Source organism: Phyllostomus discolor, chromosome 4 (assembly GCF_004126475.2).
Source record: "Phyllostomus discolor isolate MPI-MPIP mPhyDis1 chromosome 4, mPhyDis1.pri.v3, whole genome shotgun sequence".
Lineage (NCBI taxonomy): Eukaryota > Metazoa > Chordata > Mammalia > Chiroptera > Phyllostomidae > Phyllostomus > Phyllostomus discolor.
Window position 1 is genome coordinate 39,887,483 of NC_040906.2, and position 18,408 is coordinate 39,905,890.

The window sequence follows — 18,408 nt, forward strand, 5'->3', positions numbered from 1 at the left end:
AAAACTAAATATCGAATTAACATTTTTAAAACCCTATTTTAAAATTTTTATCAAGAAAGATACTGTGGAAAATAGAAATAGAAGAATTAGTAATATAGCGAGGCTGAATTTGGGGCTATTTCAATAATTTATAAGCCCCACTGAATATGAGTATATATAGTGCAGACAGCATGTTAAATCCTGAAGAAAGGAGATCTGGTCTTCAATAATGGTTGCAGAGGATACTTAGGGAACCATCAAAGTAGAAGGGATGCCTAAGGGCAGGAAAAAGTAAGAGTTGAAAAGAGACTTTAGAGAATGGAAAGAGAAGTAAAGGCTTTTACGGTAGATCTTAGGAAGCATTTTAAGAGCAGGTCTAATTCAATAATCCTGGAGCTAATGCGGTATGCAAATGTGAGAACCAGGACTGAGTCTTCTGTAGAAGTGAAGAGCAAGAGGCTGAAGGAATTTCCAAGCAGACAGTAATGACAGGAGTCAGGGTGACAGAAATACAAACTAAAAAAAAAGAAAAGCATGGCACTCAAAAAGGGGGCTATAGAAAATGTGAGGAGGGGGATCCTGCGAATGCTTTTTAGATGGTTGCTTATCAGTACTGTGAAGTATCTTTCTCAGAGAGAGAGAACAAGCTGTATCTCTTGAGAGAATCTTATAATTCAGGACTGAGGTGCAAGGATGTAGGAGTAATAAGGGACATGGAGAGAATCTCAGACATGTGGGAATATGAAATTATGAGGGGATTTGGGCTGTAGTAACTGTGAGGGCTAGAAAATATTTTCTTTCTACTTTCTAAATTATTCTAGCCAGGCTAATAATCAGATTAACAGAGAATTGAAATCACAGAAATCATGAATGCACATTTGAGAGTGCTATATACAAATGAGATGTGAAACACATTGGACAATAGAGGTTTATATACTGTTATGGACAAAGGAATAATTTTGGGACATGAGTCTGAGATTTCAAAGGAAGTAGGCAATTTACAGGTAGTTGAAGAAGGGTGGAATGTACATGGCAGGCAAACTCTTGCTAGGCAACACAAAAACGATGGGACATGGGTGATGTAGTTAACAGGGCCTTGCTTGGAGCCTTTCTATCTAGTATGGTCAAGTGAACATCCAAGACTCCCCAGTTGGAGCAGGTGCATCCATTAGAATATTCCAGGCAGGAAAGGGGGAAGGTCAAAGTGTTATCATTGGAAGTGGAGTAGTTGTGGTATCTTGAGGAAAACAATTTCCTGAGGCCCAAGTGGGAGGATGGGGCTCTGTGGTAAACTTTACTGATGATGTAAAATTAGGGGGGTTCCCCTCCTGGTGGGCACTGATTGAAAGAAGGTGAAGGGATTAGTCAAAGAACATGAGCATGGACAATGGTGAGGGGACTGATTATGAAAGAGGGGGGTAGGGTGGGTGGAGAAGGGGTAAAAGGGGAAATAGTAGGACAACTGTAATAGCATAAACCATAAAATATTTTTTAAAGGGGATTCCCTTCCTGTCTTTCAAATGTCCCATCTCCACCCATCTCCCTATGGAAAGGTCTAATCTTGTCTTTAGTAGGGCCAACACAAAAGTCAGTGTCCAGAGTTTCTGCTGCATATTAAAATCCAGTCCAGTCCATCATCAGCTAGGTTAGCATGTGTTCCTGGCTGCAACCGACTCCTGTGCTGAGATATTCAGGCTCCCGCTAGGTGCCTGCATTTGGGGTCTGCATGTCCTTAGGCCACATGGCTGCTAAGGCCACATGTACATGGTGCATGGTCTTAGTGTAGGTCATGAGCACATGAGAGAAAGAGAGAGAGAGAAAGAGCCCAAGCATTTTTGTTCCCCTGGGATTATATATCTTGGGCTTGGAAAAAACCAGAATCTTTTAAAAAATATCCAGTCAGCCCTGGGTGGTATGGCTCAGTGGCTTGAGTGCCAGCCTGCGAACCAAAGGGCCGCCAGTTCAATTTCCCATCAGGGCACATGCCTGGGTTGCTGGCCAGATCTTCAGTAGAAGGTACATGAGAGGCAAGCACACACTGATGCTTCTCTTTCTTTCTTTTTCCCTCCCTCCCCCTCTCTCTAAAATTAGATAAATAAAAATTTTAAAAATGTATCCAATCAACTGCCCAGGTTTTTGCAGGCTTTGAATGGGTCCGTATTCTTTGGTGAGACTGACAGTCCTCTATAGCCCAGCCTCTCCCCCTGCTCCTCCAGCATTCTGGAACCAGAATGCGGGAAGAAGGGAGGAGTGTTAATCCCCTTGGTGGAACATGATACCCTGAATGTCGAAGTCCCTTTGCTGCCCTTTTCTAGCTAAATACCAATGATACCAAAGGTTCTTTATAAGTCTTTGGTTTCTCAACCACCAGCTTTAAACCAATATCCTGAAAAACAGTTTCAGGGTAGCAAAACTTTGGTCCCCTTTATAACCACTTTTACCAAGATCTAAATATTTTCAATGTAGATAGCCTTTCAAAGGCAGCATCTAATCACATTGTAAGCTGGCGAGCCCCAAGTTATTGAAAAAGAATTTTTCAAAACCCAGAAAAACCTGAAGCCACAGTGCCTTTATCTTTTACTTACATTTTTGCCCATTAAACTAAGTCTGTGATCAGTCAGTGAAACAAAGGCTGTTATTGCATTAGAGAATTGGTGTATGATTTGTAAAATACTGTAATGTTCATTTGGTTCTTGGGTGTGAGTCTATTTTCTATTTTTACTGATACACTAAGTAATTATGAATCTGATATTGTCATTTGTGTCTTCCATTAACCTTCTATCTATTCTAGGAATTTAAAAGTTGGGTATTTAGGAGATAACAGGTAAGATTTTCTCTCTACATTTGACTTAGTCTCCAGATCCATATTTAAAATGAAAGATTAGTGCCTAGTTTGGATGGAGCTATTATGCTTTCATTGAAAACCTCCTCAGACATCTGCCTAATATAAAGCTTAAGCTTGATCAGGTTATGGAATAGAGGACCTCTGGTTTTGAGTAAACTATGAAAGAGAAAAGGAGAGAACTTTAATTTATGTGAATTAATCTATGGGAACATAAGATCTAGGGCACTGTGTTATTCATAAAGAAAAAAGGGTTAGTGGCCCAAGTGTCAAAGAAAAGAACAGAAAAGATAAATTGACACATGTTGGCAAGCTCTCTCTATTGCCCTTGGATCCTTTCAATAACAAGAATGAAAATATCATAAAAGGTTTCTTTTGGGGGGGTATTACTTATTTTTGCTTTCTTAATAAGATCCTTTCTTATTATATTTTCTATAATAAAATATTAAATAATATACTCTAGCATTTCACAATTTTTTCTCATCAACTACAGTGCTCAGTGGTGAACAGAAAAACAAGCAAAGTTTACATATCAAAACCTTTAGAAAAATAGTAAACACTATATCCTATCTCTTTATTACAAAAGGGAAATTAATCTCTGTTTAGAGAACTTTTCCTCAATTGCCTCAAACTCAAAATAATCCTTAGGCCAAAAAGGCATATTTTGAGGTGGCATATTTTGGTTCCCTTTAATATATTTATTTAAATATATAACTATTTACATATATAGATATATATGTACTATTACCTGTACTATGTATCTATGCTGCCTATCTATAATCAAGAAAATTATTTCTGAAACATAAAGAAAACAAATAATTAAATACTTCTTATCCTTTTCAAGCTTTATTCTTCAGGTTTTATTTAATTAATTTATTTAAAGATTTTATTTATTTATTTTTAGAGAGAGTAGGGCAAGGAGAAAGAGATGGAGAGAAACATCAATGTGTGGTTGCTTCTTACACACCCTCTACTGAGGACCTGGCCTGCAACCCGGGCATGTGCCCTGACTGGGAATCAAACTGGCGACCATTTGGTTTGCAGTCCACTGAGTGACACCAGCCAAGGCTATTTATTTATTGATCGAGACTTTAAGAAATCACAGGATAGGTTTTGTTAGAGCAAAAATTTCAGCGGACAAAGGTAAACAGGCAAAGAAAACATTAGAGAGCCGGGCTAGGTTTGAACACAACTCCATTGAAACAGAGGGCAGGGGGACGTAAACCCTGAAGTAAGCTAGTGGAAAAGTCCTGGTGGATATTAGTGGGAGGCTGATCAGTGGGACGTGTTGAGCACATTCAGTTATTTTCTGAGTCTAAATAGTTTTTCCTCTGTGGTTAGGTCATCTGAGTTTGCTAATTGGTGCTTTTCAAAGAAGTTAGGCTTCTAACCACCTAGACACAGTGAGATAAGAGCAGAATCTTCCTTGATGATTACATTTCTAAAGGATGGCTTCCTAGTTCCCTGAGAAAGGGATCCCTGGGTTGTAAAGCTGACAAGAGGCCTTTAAAAAGATTCACATCTCAAAGAGGCAGGAAAAGAGTTTATAACTACAGGTTAAATAAAGAAAATGCTCTAGGAGGGGCCAGGGCCTAGGGTCTGGAAGAAACCAGACTAAAATTTAGTCAGGCAGTGGCAATTAAGACTCTCTTGGTGCGTTTATTTGATTAGAATTCTTTGCTTGTAATTCTGAAATTCCTAATTATGCAGGCAATACTTTGATACTGAAGAAGCATATGGGTGGTGTTTTGATCTTCAGTGAGTTTTCTCCTTGTGCTAGACTAGATGATGTAAAATGTAATCAAATGTTAATTAGTTATAATGCAGATAATAGAAGTTCACTTTATGTGAGCTATTAATTAGTAATAATTTTTTTAGATCACTCCCTTAGTGACTTCTTGATGTATTAATTGATGAAGGAATTTCCTTTGCCGTTCTAATTCTTTGAGGATTTTTTCTAATTTTCATCAATTAAATATTTTTATTAGCATGTTGTATAATTCTTTTCTAGCTTTCATTGAAATAAATAGGTTGCTTTAATGTGAGAACTATTGAATTTCCTTTTATTAAGGTACACAGATGGATTTCACTAAAAGCAAAAGTTCTGAATTCTCTGAGCTTTTCAAACTCTCTTTTCCAACATCCAGTTTATAGTACATTAATTTTATAAAACCTTTGTCCTTGCCAGTATAAGGACATGACATTTACTGCATTTTTAATGGACAGGAAACATTTTCATTGCTTTAGTCTTACGATTTTTGTCCCTCAGTCTTCTTGTTTAATATAGAGTTTTCTTTCTCCTCAACTCCATCCGAATCTTGTTGGGGAAATATAGTTAAAAGTGAAATCTGTTAACCCAGTCCACAAAATGTAGAAAAGAATGGAAGAGTTTTATTGTTGTAAAGTCATTCAATCAGATTGTGATGTGCATCATAGACACAATGCTAAAGAGACTGCACATGGAAAAAGAAGTCCTAGTCTTTTTACAAAGCTGTGAAAATATAATTTATTACATATGTGTGAATTGTCTTCATCCAAGGAAAAAGAAAACTTCATTCATCTTCTTGACCAGCCGGAAGTTACAGCATGGAGCCAGGCACCTCAGCTCCACTCCCACAGACACAAGGAGACAGAGCATCAACCTTCCTGGTGTTCACATTTCAAAAGGGCTGGCTCCTAAGCCCCTTGGAAAGACAGAGAATGTATCCTAGGATGCAAAACTGGCAAGAGACTCATTAAGCTTTGAAAAAGATTTACTTACATTGCATAAAAGACAGAGAAATCATTTGTAGTTTCAAGTCTTCTAAAGGAAATAGTAAAGACAAGGGTCATGAGGAAATTCTTTTCTTTTAACACTATGAACAATTTTAAATTTAAATTTTTTAGATTTGTTTTCACTCTATAATGTATACAACATACTTTGAGACTTTCCCCCCAACTTTTAAACCATTTTAAAAAAACTTAAGTTGATATATTTAACCATATTTTAAAAGGTGCAGCAGATAAAACTCCTTAAACAAGTGCCTTTTGACTAAAGTCATTTGCTGTGAATTTTTCAGAACACCTTCACATATTGCCAGAATTATTTTTAAAATCTCATAAAATCTTTTATTTTAAATGCAATAAAAGTACTAGATGCATATCTGGAATCTTAGAGTGATTTCAAATAAATGAGGTTTAATTAGTAATTAACAGTGAGAGCCATAGGACTCTCTTTACTCTATCTGCACCCAAAATTACAGAGGTAGATTTTCAAAGCCTCAGTTTAATTTATGAAATGGGAAAATTCTAAAAGACGTACATTTTTCCAAACAGAATCATGTGTAGAATCCTTAAATTTGTTCTTTCATTCATTCAAAAATTATTTATTAAAGGTCTACTGTGTATAAATCACTATTCTGGGACTAAAGAAAGATTTAGTGAACAAGAAGACAAGATGTTTAAAGGTGCTACTGTTTATCATGATCTTAGAATGTTCAAGGAATCAGGAAGAAAGTAATATTTGCATTTATAAAATTTATTGGAAAGACACATTCCTCAGGAACAAAATTAATAAATATTCATGCATTTCTACATTTTCAAGTACTCCTTTTTGCAGCTTTTCCACATATATATCTTTGAGGTGATCTTTTGTGGTATTGCTGAGGCATAAATTTGAATATAAGGTTTTGCAAAACAGGAGAGATGGAACAAGAAAATTATCTGTAAAGTGAAGTTAGCTAGCTGCCATGGAGCACATCACAATTTGACTGTAATTCTCTACTTATTTTTAAGTATATATATAATAATACTTGTGAAGTTATTTAGTTTTTGAATTTTAAGGTAAATTTATATCCATTGTTTATGCTATGAGAGTTTTAAGATATATCATTTTGTAAGCTGAGATTTTTAAAGTGCTTTTTGTGATTCATTGCTTCCTTTTTGCTTTCACTTAACATTTGTTAAGCCTTTTTGAAAATTGAAACACTGGGCATGCAGGGATAAGATTGTGTCTTGACAGGTTTTGGTCGAGGCTGTGAAAGTAGAGGGTAACAATGGTATTGGTGGTATTGACCTGGGTAAAGGGACCCGAAAGAGCAGATCTAACAGAAGGAACAGGAACTATGTGGCCTTCTGTCAATCATCTTGCTCTAAGAGAGATTATCTCCCAGGAATAGAAGAACTGTAACTTGTTTTTTTTGTTATTATAGGAGATAATTTCTCATATAGCTAAAATATGAAGAATCTTAGTCATTCTGAGAAAAAAGCTATATAATTTTATTTAAAATGGCTTCATTCTTTTCAATGAGTTATTAAAGTTTAGACAAGAAAGAGGAAGGTTGAATTGCTTTTTCAATTATTGTTTGTGGAAGGGTTCAGAATAGGCCTCTCCAAGACGTGCCACCTTGGCATGGGGGTTATTTTGAACTCAAGGCAATCAAGACCTTTTAGGCTTGAGAAAAACTTTTACCTTTCTCTTAAAGAATTAAAGTTGGGGCATTCCCTATAATAAAAGTTATTACCAGAAATAAACTTTATTCATATCTTCCTGGCAGGGAAAACATCAAATTACTGGACATCTGATCTTATTGTTCTGTGAATTACAGTTCTCTGCTCTGAAGCCCCAGGCCCCTATCTCATTCCTTGGCTCAAGATGTGTGTGTGTGTGTGTGTGTGTCTCTCTCTCTCTCTATATATATATACACACATATATATATGGTGAATATATATCCCATATATATGCATATATGTGGGATAATATATATTATATATGCTCACATATGCATCTTATGTATATACACATAATTTTTCTTTCTTGAAAGCTTTATGTATGTGGGGTTCCTGCATATGCAAAATTAAATTTGTTTTAATTTTTATATATAATATGCATATATGGGGTAAGATGCATGTATATATGCATCTATATATGCATATATGGGATCATGTGTATTATATATGATATATGTGCATATATATGCATCTTATTATATATTTTTTTCCCTTTCTTTCTTGAAACCTTTATGTATGTGGGGTTCCTGCATATACAAAATTAAATTTGCTTTTCTCTGGTTAATCTGTTTCAACTCGATTTGATTATTAGATTAGCTGAAAGAACCTCTGTAAGGTAGAGGAAAATTCTTCCTAACAGTCGTCACTCTTTGGCTTCAGACCCTTCAATTATTTTCCACGTTTATAATAAAGTCCAGTGTCCTCTGTGGAATGAAGGGCCTTTCGTGGGATAACCCTTAGCAACTTCTCTAGACCTGTGTTTCCCAATGTACTCTTTTCACCTTTTCACCCCACAGGCTTGCTGAACTTCCTACAGTTTTCTATGTCACACTGTTTCAGGCCACTGTGACTTTGCTAATTCTTTCCCCATCCTGCCTTCCTGGGAGTGAGCCAGACAGAGCTTCTTTAGTAATATGACACTTTAGCAGAAAAGTAGTTTAAACAAATGGTTCTCAAACTTCAGTGTGCTTCAGACTCTCCTTGCTGGTTAGTTTGCTAAAATGCAGATTCCTAGGCTTCCAGGAAGTTTCAGATTCAGCAGGTTTAGGGAGTGAACCCCAGGAACCTACATTTTAAGAAACATTCCAGGGGCCCAGGCCAGTGTGGCTTGGTTGGTTGGGTGTTGTCCCACAAACTGAAAGATCATGGGTTTGATTCCTGGTCAGGGCACATGCCTGGGTTGCAGTTTCCATCCCAGTGCAGGTGCGTACAAAAAGGCAACTGATGAATGTTTCTCTCTCACATCAAGGTTTCTCACCTTCTCTCTTACTCCCTCCTCTTTGCACTCTCTAAAATCAATAAGCATGTCCTTAGGTGAGGATAAAACAAGAAAAAAGACACACTCCAGGGGATTTGATAGAGGTGGTTCATGGTCACACTTCAGAAACTCTGCCTTACAGCATGAGTAGCCCTTGACCAGGCTGGAAAGAGGCTGGTGAATTGAATAAGATGGAATTCACTTGAGTAAAGGCATAAAGGCTGTGGTGAGCTAGAGCTAGCTCATACTGGCTTGCAAGAGTTGGTTGTTAAGTTTTCAGGAATTTTGTGAGCTGCTTGTAAAACACAGCCATTAATCAAATTAGATTATATGAACTTGCAATTAAATAAGTTATACTAAAAGCAAAAGTAATAAACATTGAAAACATTACTTTTTAATTATTTCACTACATTTTACTATTACCTATGCTCTTAAACATACCTATGTTCTATGATTATTTACACCTGTTGTAGCTGTGTGGTGAAACTGCTATATAATTATACACTATGGTGCTTCTCTTCCCAACTCCATGTTCAGTGATGCCATGTTAAGGAGCTTGGAATTGGCTATGGTGGAAGTATTTGAAACAAAAATCTTCAAATGTTACAAATCAGGATTTCACTTATATCCCCTTTCTGCCGCAAGCCAATTTATACCACATCACTCCATGAGGATGAAAAAGAGTTGGTTGTAACTAGTGAATATAAGCAGTGTGATACTTCTGGGAGTAGCTAAATATTAGACTAAGGAAACAAATATTGGCCATGTCGTAGAGCTCTTTGTGACTCAGTTTTGAGAAGCATGGGATTTATTCTACTAATGATGGGAAACCATTGCGGCAGTAAAGGCTATAAAGTACTATGGCCAGATTTATTTTTAGAAAAGTGGCTCTGTGGAGGATAATTTTGAAGCTGGCAAAACTAAAGACTAGGGGACCATTTAGGGAGCCCTATTACATATGACAGATGATGGTGAGTAGACTTTGGTAGTTGAGGAATAGATGGAAAAGAGCAGAGTAATGGGGGAAATAGTTATAAGTTACACTTGACAGTGATTAGAAAGGTGATGAGAGAGAGGAGGGAGATATGTGTGACTCGTACTTCTAGAGTCATTTCTAAGCAAGCCAATGCGAAAGAAAATACAAGAGTAAGAGCAAGGTTAGACGAGGAAAAGGATATATATGCTAGAGATTTGTTGTTATGCATATGAAGTCATTATAGAGCTTCTCAAACTTTTTCCATGTTATATCACCCGTAGAGAATAATAATGTCACATAAGAAAAGGAAGAGGCTGCTCAGGGTTAGAGGCAACCAGCTTCTGGGGTTCTAGTCATCCCAGCTCTTGCTCTTCTTGCCTCAAAGTCTGGGGAGGTCAATATTATGGTTCACATATCACCTGTTGGAGACATACCATTTGGGAAATTTCCATATAATATTGACTACCCTTTTCTATATCTAAACTCATAAGAAAAGTTAGGGAAGATGAGTGGGGATGAATATATAAATATACAATATAATATAATGTATGTATTATACCTCATAATAAATAATGTATATATAATATCCAATATATACATTATATATGACATAATAAATATTATATAGTACATAATATAATGCATGCAGAATTCACTTACATAATACATTTAGTATGGATTTTCTCTCACAATTGGTGGAACAGCCTTTGCTTTGATCGAGGGCTTTGTCATCACCATTGTGATCTAGCGTTTCTCTGTTACCACTGAAAAGAAGAGGTAAGAAACTGCAATTGAGAACTGAGTTCCTTCAGACTAACTGGGGGTACAAAAGAGGCCAGTTAATGTCTTTTTTCCAGATGATATTAATCAGCAATTATAATAAAAACAAAATTGATTCTTTGGTATTAATTAAGAGGCAAGACTGCCCAAGTTCTGGCCTATAGCCAAAAGACCACTAACAATAAGAGATATGTGAATTTGTTTATTTTTAAAACCTGAAAATGTTATTTGCATTTACCATAACGTACCATGGCATATGATTTTATTTTGTTTCTCAGATTCATATCCAGTTAAGTCTGTGTTTGTCATCATATATTATATACTAAAAATGAGGAGGCAACATTGGTAAAATATTACTCGTACTTATGGCAATGAGATAAGTTATATGATGAAACCAGATTGTCCTAAAAAATCCAGGTTGTATGGAAACAGTATTCATGTGGCTCTCTAGTGAACATATATAAATATTAAAAACCATTTTGTCCTTTGGGAGCTCACAGTCAGAAAGCAGAGACTGGAGGAGAAAACAAGTAGACAGTAGTGTGGTGGTATGCACGACTGTGCTAGGCGCAGAGTCCAAAACAGATACACCTCATTGAACCTGGAAGGAAAAGGAGATGGGAGGGCCTGGAATGGAGTGTGAGTTGGAACTAAGTTTTCCAGGTATATAAGGGTGTCAGAGGACGTTGCTCCTGTGGAATCACAGGTGGTGCTACATTATAAGGCATGATGAGATTACAGGAAATGAGTTTGGATAGGCAAGCAAGGATCTCAACATGAAAGCCATGAAGCATTGCTAAAATGTTTAGATTTTATCCTGAAACCAGCTGAGAGTCATTGGTGGAATTTGTAAAAGGATCAATATGAATAATTTTGAACTTTGGAAAGATTATTCTGGCTCTCTTTCCCAGCTGGGGCAGAGTTGTGTGGAAGCCCAAGAGAATACTTGGGTATGTTCAAGATTCAACTTCCTCCATAACCTACTCCATGGTGGAGGAAGGCATTGCCGCTGGAAGTGTGACGGACATTAATACCACTTTACCAGAGGTGCTGAAGACCAGCATCATCCAATATTGAGTACCTGTGTCAATCTCAACATTGTGGGTTGGAACCACCAGGAACAAAACTGCAGCCAAGAAAAGAAAGTATGAAATTCATGGTGTTTGCACTATAGTTCTGAATGGAATCCCTTCTACAGGAAACCTAAGAAAAGACACCATGCCCATCTTTGTGTGCTTGTATCCAACTGTGATGTGCCTATATACTGTATGTCAAATTGGTGAAGGCCCTTTGTGCTGAACACCAAAGCAGCCTAATTCAGGTTGATGACAACAAGAAAGTAGGAGAATGGTTAGGCCTCTGTAAAATCGACAGGGAAAACCCTGCGAAGTGGTTGTTGCAGTTGTGTGGCAGTGAAGAACAATGGCAAAAAGTCTCAAGCCAAGGATGTCATGAAGGAGTATATCAAATGCAAATGCAAACAATGAACAAATAAACTTGGCTTTTTTCAGGGTGGGGAAGAGAGAGAGAGAGAGAGAGAGAGAAACATTACTCTGGCAAAAGAGTGGAGAACAAATTGGAGGGGAATGACAGAGGAAGCAGAGGGAGGTCAGTTAGGAGACTTATCCAAGTGAAAACTATTATAAATCTGAATTAAAACTATGGCAATGTGGATATTAAAGAAGGGGAAGATTCAGAGCTGCTTAGGACTGGGAATTTGGGGACTGATTTTAGTGAGGGAATGAGAGAAAAAGTAAAATTAAAATTCATGTGGCCTAATCTATTGGGTACATAAGGGTACTTTTACAGGCAGAGGCTATAGAGAAGGTTGAGTAGTTACAGTGCATTGTATTAGTTATCATCATTATCCATGCTTACATTTTTAAAATATTTCTAATATGCAATCTTATAAAAAGTTAATTATTGGTATCACATGATAGAAACAGTGAAAAGACAAGAAATTTTTGCATTTTTGATAAGAACTGAACATTTATATGAGGAAAAGTATGTAAATATTTGTAGTAACAAAGTTATTAATTCTGCATATTATTTTATTTTTGTTGGTGCAGCTAGTGGCCCTGGGAATGACTGCATAAAAAGAAATGGTATAATATAATGAGATGCTCAAAAATTAGACCAGTTTAGTTGCATAAAGAACACATGTTCTCTCTGGAGAAGTGTCTATTTACCATTTTTAAATTGAGGTTGGATGTTTTTTGGTGTTGAGTTCTTTAACTTCTTTAAAAATTTTGGATATTAACCCCTTATCAGATGTATCAGTGAATATGCTCTCCCACTCTGTGAGTGGTCTTTTTATTTTGTTGATGATAACCTTTGCAATGCTAAAATTTTTAGTTTGATGTAATTCCATTTGTTTATTTTTTTCTTTTGTTTCCCTTGCCTGGGGAGATATATCCGATAAATTATTGCTACAAGCAATGTCTAATATTTTTCTGCCTATGTTTTCTTCTAAGATTTTTATGGTTTTGGGTCTAATGTTTAAGTCTTTGTTCCGTTTTGAATTTATTCTTGTGTGTGGTGTAAGAAGGTAGTCTAGTTTCATTTTTCTGCATATATCTATTCAATTTTTCTAACACCGTTTATTGAGTATATTATCTTTAGCTCATTGTATGTGCTTGCTTCTTCTGTCAAATATTAATTGACTATAAAAGTGTGGGTTTCAGGGTTCTTAGGATATAATCCTAGCAGTGGAATTGCTGGGTCAAAAGACAGTTCCATTTTTAGTTTTCTGAGGAAATTCCATACTGTTTTCCACAGTGTTTGCACCAGTCTGCAATCCCACCAACGGTGCATTAGGGTTCCCTTTTCTCACAACCTCTCCAAAATTTGTTGTTTGTTGCATTGTTTATGATGGCCATTCTGACCAGTGTGAAGTGGTATCTCATTGTGGCTTTAATTTGTATCTCTCTGATGGCTATGCACCCCAATGTTTATAGCAGCACAATTTACAATAGCCAAGTGTTGGAAGCAACCCAAGTGCTCATCAGTAAATGAACAGATCAAAAAATTATGGTACATTTGCACAGTGGAATTCTACTCAGCAGAAAGAAAGAAGGAGCTCCTACCCTTTGTGACAGCATGGATGGAACTGGACAACATTATGCTAAGTGAAATAAGCCAGGCAGTAAAAGGCAAATACCATGCGATCTCACCTTTAACAAGAACCTAATCAACAAAACAAACAAGCAAGCAAAGTATAGCCAAAGACATTAAAATTGAGAACAGGCTGACAGTGACCAGAGGGGAAAAGGGAGGGGATAATGGGGGAAAAGGGTGAAGGGTTTACAGGAACAATTATAAAGGACATATGGATAATAACAAGGGGGGTTGGAAACAGGGAAGGGAGGTGGGGACACTGGAGTGGTGGAAAGGGGTAGGGGGAAAAGGCAGAAAACTGTATTTGAATGACAATTAAATAAATAAATAAATAAATAAATAAATAAATAAATAAATAAATAGATTAAATAAAGTGTGGGTTTATTTCTGGACTCTCTATTCTGTTACATTGATCTATGCGTCTGTGTTTATGCCAGTACCATGCTGTTTTGATTACTAGGACATACAGATAGCCAATAGACATATGAAAAAAATGCTTAACATCACTATCATCAGAGAAATGCAAATTAAAACCACAATGAGATATCATCTCACAGCTATCAGAATGGCTATCATCAATAAATCAACAAACCACAAGTGCTGGCGAGGATGTGGAGAAAGGGGAACCCTTTTGCACTGTTGATGGGAATGCACATTGGTGTAGCTAGCCACTGTGGAAAGCAGTATGGAGATACCTCAAAAAATAATAAATGGCTCTGTCTTTGGACCCAGTGAGTGGTCCCACTTCTGGGAATATATCAGAAGAAATCCAAAACAGTAATTTGAAAGAATAAACACCCCTACGTAATTGCAGCATTATTTACAATTTCCAAGATATGGAAGCAGCCCAAGTGTCTGTCTATCAGTACATGAGTGGATAAAACAACTATAGGACATTTAAACAATGAAATACTACTTAGCTGTAAAAAAGAAGAAATTTATACTCTTTGTGACAGTGTGAATGAACCTGGAGATGATTATACTAAGTGAAATAGGCCAATCAGAGAAAGACAAATGCCATATGATTTCACTCATATATGGAATCTAATGATCAAGCTGAACTAGCAAGGAAAATGCAGACAGATTCATAGAGAGAGAGCAGGATGACAGCTAGTACGGGGAAGTTAGGGGTTGGAGGGATTGAGCAAAAAGGAAAAAGGACTCATGGACCTGGACAGCAGTGTGGGGGTTGCTGGGAGCAGAATGGTATCAGGAGACTAAATGATAATGGAAAAGAATATATAAAGATTAAATTTAAAAAAACATGTTCAAATAAACCAGTGTGACAGAAAAGGTAGGTTTTAGTTAACAATGCAATTGGGGGAGATAAAACTGTATTTTTTTGCTTGTAATTTTGAAATATATATTTACTACAGCATTTTGGTATTTGTAATATATTGGATATCTTTGGTCAATGATAGTAATTGCTAAGGAGTGAAGAAATTAAATAAATCTCAACTTTACTGTGAAAGGTATGGATTTTTAGCTAAAAGATTGGGTGTATATATAAATGATTAGAGATATACTGTGGCTATAATGCATAACCTAACACATTAGGCTTGAGAAACATTTCTTCAATTTGCAATCTCATTTAAAATATGCACATGGCAGTTACTGGAGTGAACCCATTGTTCATACTGAGAAGCAATCAATGAGGAATAAAAACAACTTTATTTTTTTTGTTTCTAATCATTGCATATTCTACTTAATGGATTCTTTAAAGTATTATGAGTGTTTAAAAGTGAATATTCCTTTCCTAAAAATGCATCATTTTTGCTTTTAATTTTGGATCCAGAACTTTTTCTCTTACAAATATATTGAGTTAGAAACTGGGATAGTGTTCATTAATTTTGAGAAAGTACCAGAAATTTTACATTTTAAAAATAAACAGTCTGTAGTTACCATCACCTAGGTCAATATAAAACCTAAGGAAGGTTAACAAGAAAAGCCACACTAAACACTTACACAGTAGCTGTGCAAACCTGAAGCCTAATGATATGTCAGAGCGCTCTTACCACAAACCAACACAGATGCCTTTAAAGCAATGGGATGTTGGTATGAAGTGATTACTGAGAAGCAAGTTGAGGTGTTAAGTTTGATGGATTGTGGTCTTTTCTGTCAGTTTCAATTTGCCTGCATGGAAACCCTTCTTACTTCTCCAGGCTAACTACTATCCATCTCTCAGTGTTTTCCTTTAATGAGAGATAGTCTTTGGTTGGATGCAATTTTATTTATCACCCCTTAGCTGGATTTTTAAAAACAATGATTCAATACTTAATTATCTAACTTATTGATAATCAGAGGATTGATCTACAAAGAAGTTCATGTTGAAACTTGAATTTCTACCCCTTTCATTTTATTTACTGGAATATTAATTCAGTTAAAAATAATTTCACAATAGCTTTGGACATTGTGGAGAAAACAACTGCCTAAGGGTCATGCCATTGGCATTATGAGTCACAGGTTCCAAATTTGGCCATGAGAAACATGAGAAGGAAAAGATCTTTGAAGAATATTGTTAATTTTTTATATTAGTGCACTCCATGTTTTTCTCCTTTAATATAGCAATAACGTATTTTTAAAGTTAATTTGTAATTTTTAAAAAAGAGTTTATTTATTTATTTATTTAGAGAGGGGGAAGGGAGAGAGAAAGAGAGGGAGAGAAACATTAATGTGTGGTTGCCTCTTGAGCACCCCCAGCTGGGGACCTGGCTTGCAACCCAGTCATGTGCCCTGACTGGGAATGGAACCAGTGATCCTTTGGCTCACAGGCTGGCATTCAATCCACTGAGCCACACCAGCCAGGGCTAATTTGTAATTTTTATTTCATATTTTCTCAAATGTTAAAAAACAATTAGTGTGCTTTCTTCCGTGGGAAGAATCTGGACTTTGGAAGCAGAAGCACAGCTTTTGCCTGATACTACCTTGTTGACTCTGTTACTCCTCCCTTTGCTCTTTACCTCCCTCTTGTGCATTTTTTAGGATTTCAATCAAAGTTCCCAGCACAAAGAAATAAATGAACATATTTTATACAAACTGTAGCTCCATTTCTATTCAAAGGACAGGGAGCAAAATTTTGATATCCAGAGGTTTGAAAAATAATTCATTATATCCCATTTTATATTTTTTTCTTAATTTTATGCACATACAGAGATTTGAAACTATTTTTTTAAACCACTGCAACTTTTTTGAAAAAGATATTATTTGTTTATTTTTAGAGAGAGGGGAATCGGGGGAGAAAAAGAGGGAGGGAAACATCAATGTGTGGTTGCTTCTTGAGCACCTCCAACTGGGGACCTGGCCAGCAACCCAGGCATGTGCCCTGACTGGAGTGAAAGCAGTGCCCCTTTGGTTCACAGGCTGGCACTGAATCCATTGAGCCACACCAGCCAGGGCACACTTGAAACTATTTATGAACACATTATCATAGTGAAAAATATTAAAAATTTTTAACAAGGAAAAATTTTAGTTATAATTTCAAGTTTTGTATATGTTTCAGAAAATGTTCTGTGACACAGTTCAACAGATAATAAAATATAATAAAGTGATGCATGCAGTGTTCAACTCTGAAAAGACTTTTTCTCTTAGAAGATATAAAAGTATGTACTTGAATATTTTTATTACCATTACAAAAGTAGAATGTGCTACATGTTGCAAAAAAGAATGGAGAAACTCATTGCCTATGCTTGTATGATCGAAACAGAAATGATATTTAAATCTAGATCAATGCAAAAGGAATTTCAATACTGTATAAGTCAGGAAGAAAAGTCTTTTTACTCTGACTGAAAAGCTCTATATAGGAAACATAAAAAATTCCATTTTTTTCACAGTAATTGCATGGTCATATAATTTCAGTTTTATATAACTATATAAGTGAACCTTGGTTATGGGATAGAACAAAATTAAACAAAGTTCAATTTTTTCCATTTTTTCCTTACACAGACAATTATATAAGATATATTTTTATGTTACTATGGAGGAAAATGCAGTATTATTTTTTTTTGCATATTAAAATATAATCATTATTCAATGCCATACTGTGTACAATACTTCTAATTTTGTTGATTTAATTAAAATAGAAAATATTTTAGCTTTGACCCACATGGCTCAGTTGCTTGGGCGTCATCATGCAAGGCCAAAGTTTACCAGTTCAATTCCCAGTCAGGGCACATGCCTGGGTTGTGGGCCTGGTCCCGAGCCAGGGTATGTGTAAGGCAAGAGATGGATGTTTCTCTCTCACGTCGATTTTTCTCTCTCTTTCTCTCTCCCTTCCCCTCTGTCTAAATTTAAAAAAATAAAATGAAAAAAGAAAACATTTATGTAGACTATACAACAAAATTTTTGAGGGGATTGGAAAACAGAAGAAAAGCCCATGAACTGTTTGTTATTTAAAAAAAAAAACTTTAGGTAACTGAAAAGAGGAAATAAATTTATTGACATTTTACCTTTTATATCTTAGAATGATTAGGATATCCTTTACTGTACTCTTGGTCTTCTCTACAAAAATTTGTATCCTTCAGTATTTTCTGTTTTTAAATGGAAACACCATCCATTTCTTTGCTTAAATCTGTAAATAATCCCGAAATCTATAACTCATCCCAACCTCTTTCTTGCCTTTCATACCCTATCAGTCAAGTTGTTGATTTTACTACTAAGACTTTTCCAGCCCTATATACTTTTTTCTATTTCCATTGCCTTACATTAATTCCACATTTTTGCTCATATGAACAATGCTGTAATGAACATTCTAGCACAGATTTTTACATGGATATATGTTTCATTTCCTTTAGGTATTTACCTAAGAGTAGATTGCTTTATCACATGGTAATTCTGTTGAGCATTTTAAGGCACTGTAAAACTGTTTTCTAAAGAGATTTTTTAAATTTCCACTAGCAATGAATGAGGATTCCAATTTCTCCACAGCCTTACCAATACTTTTTACTGTCTTTTGATTATAATTATCTTTGT

At 35.9% G+C, this 18,408-nt stretch overlaps 1 pseudogene; it reads left to right on the top strand.

Annotated features, from left to right (window-relative positions):
- The first annotated feature begins 11,310 nt into the window (after positions 1-11,310).
- On the top strand, positions 11,311-11,810 carry LOC114494811 (annotated as a pseudogene).
- Positions 11,811-18,408: the final 6,598 nt, after the last annotated feature.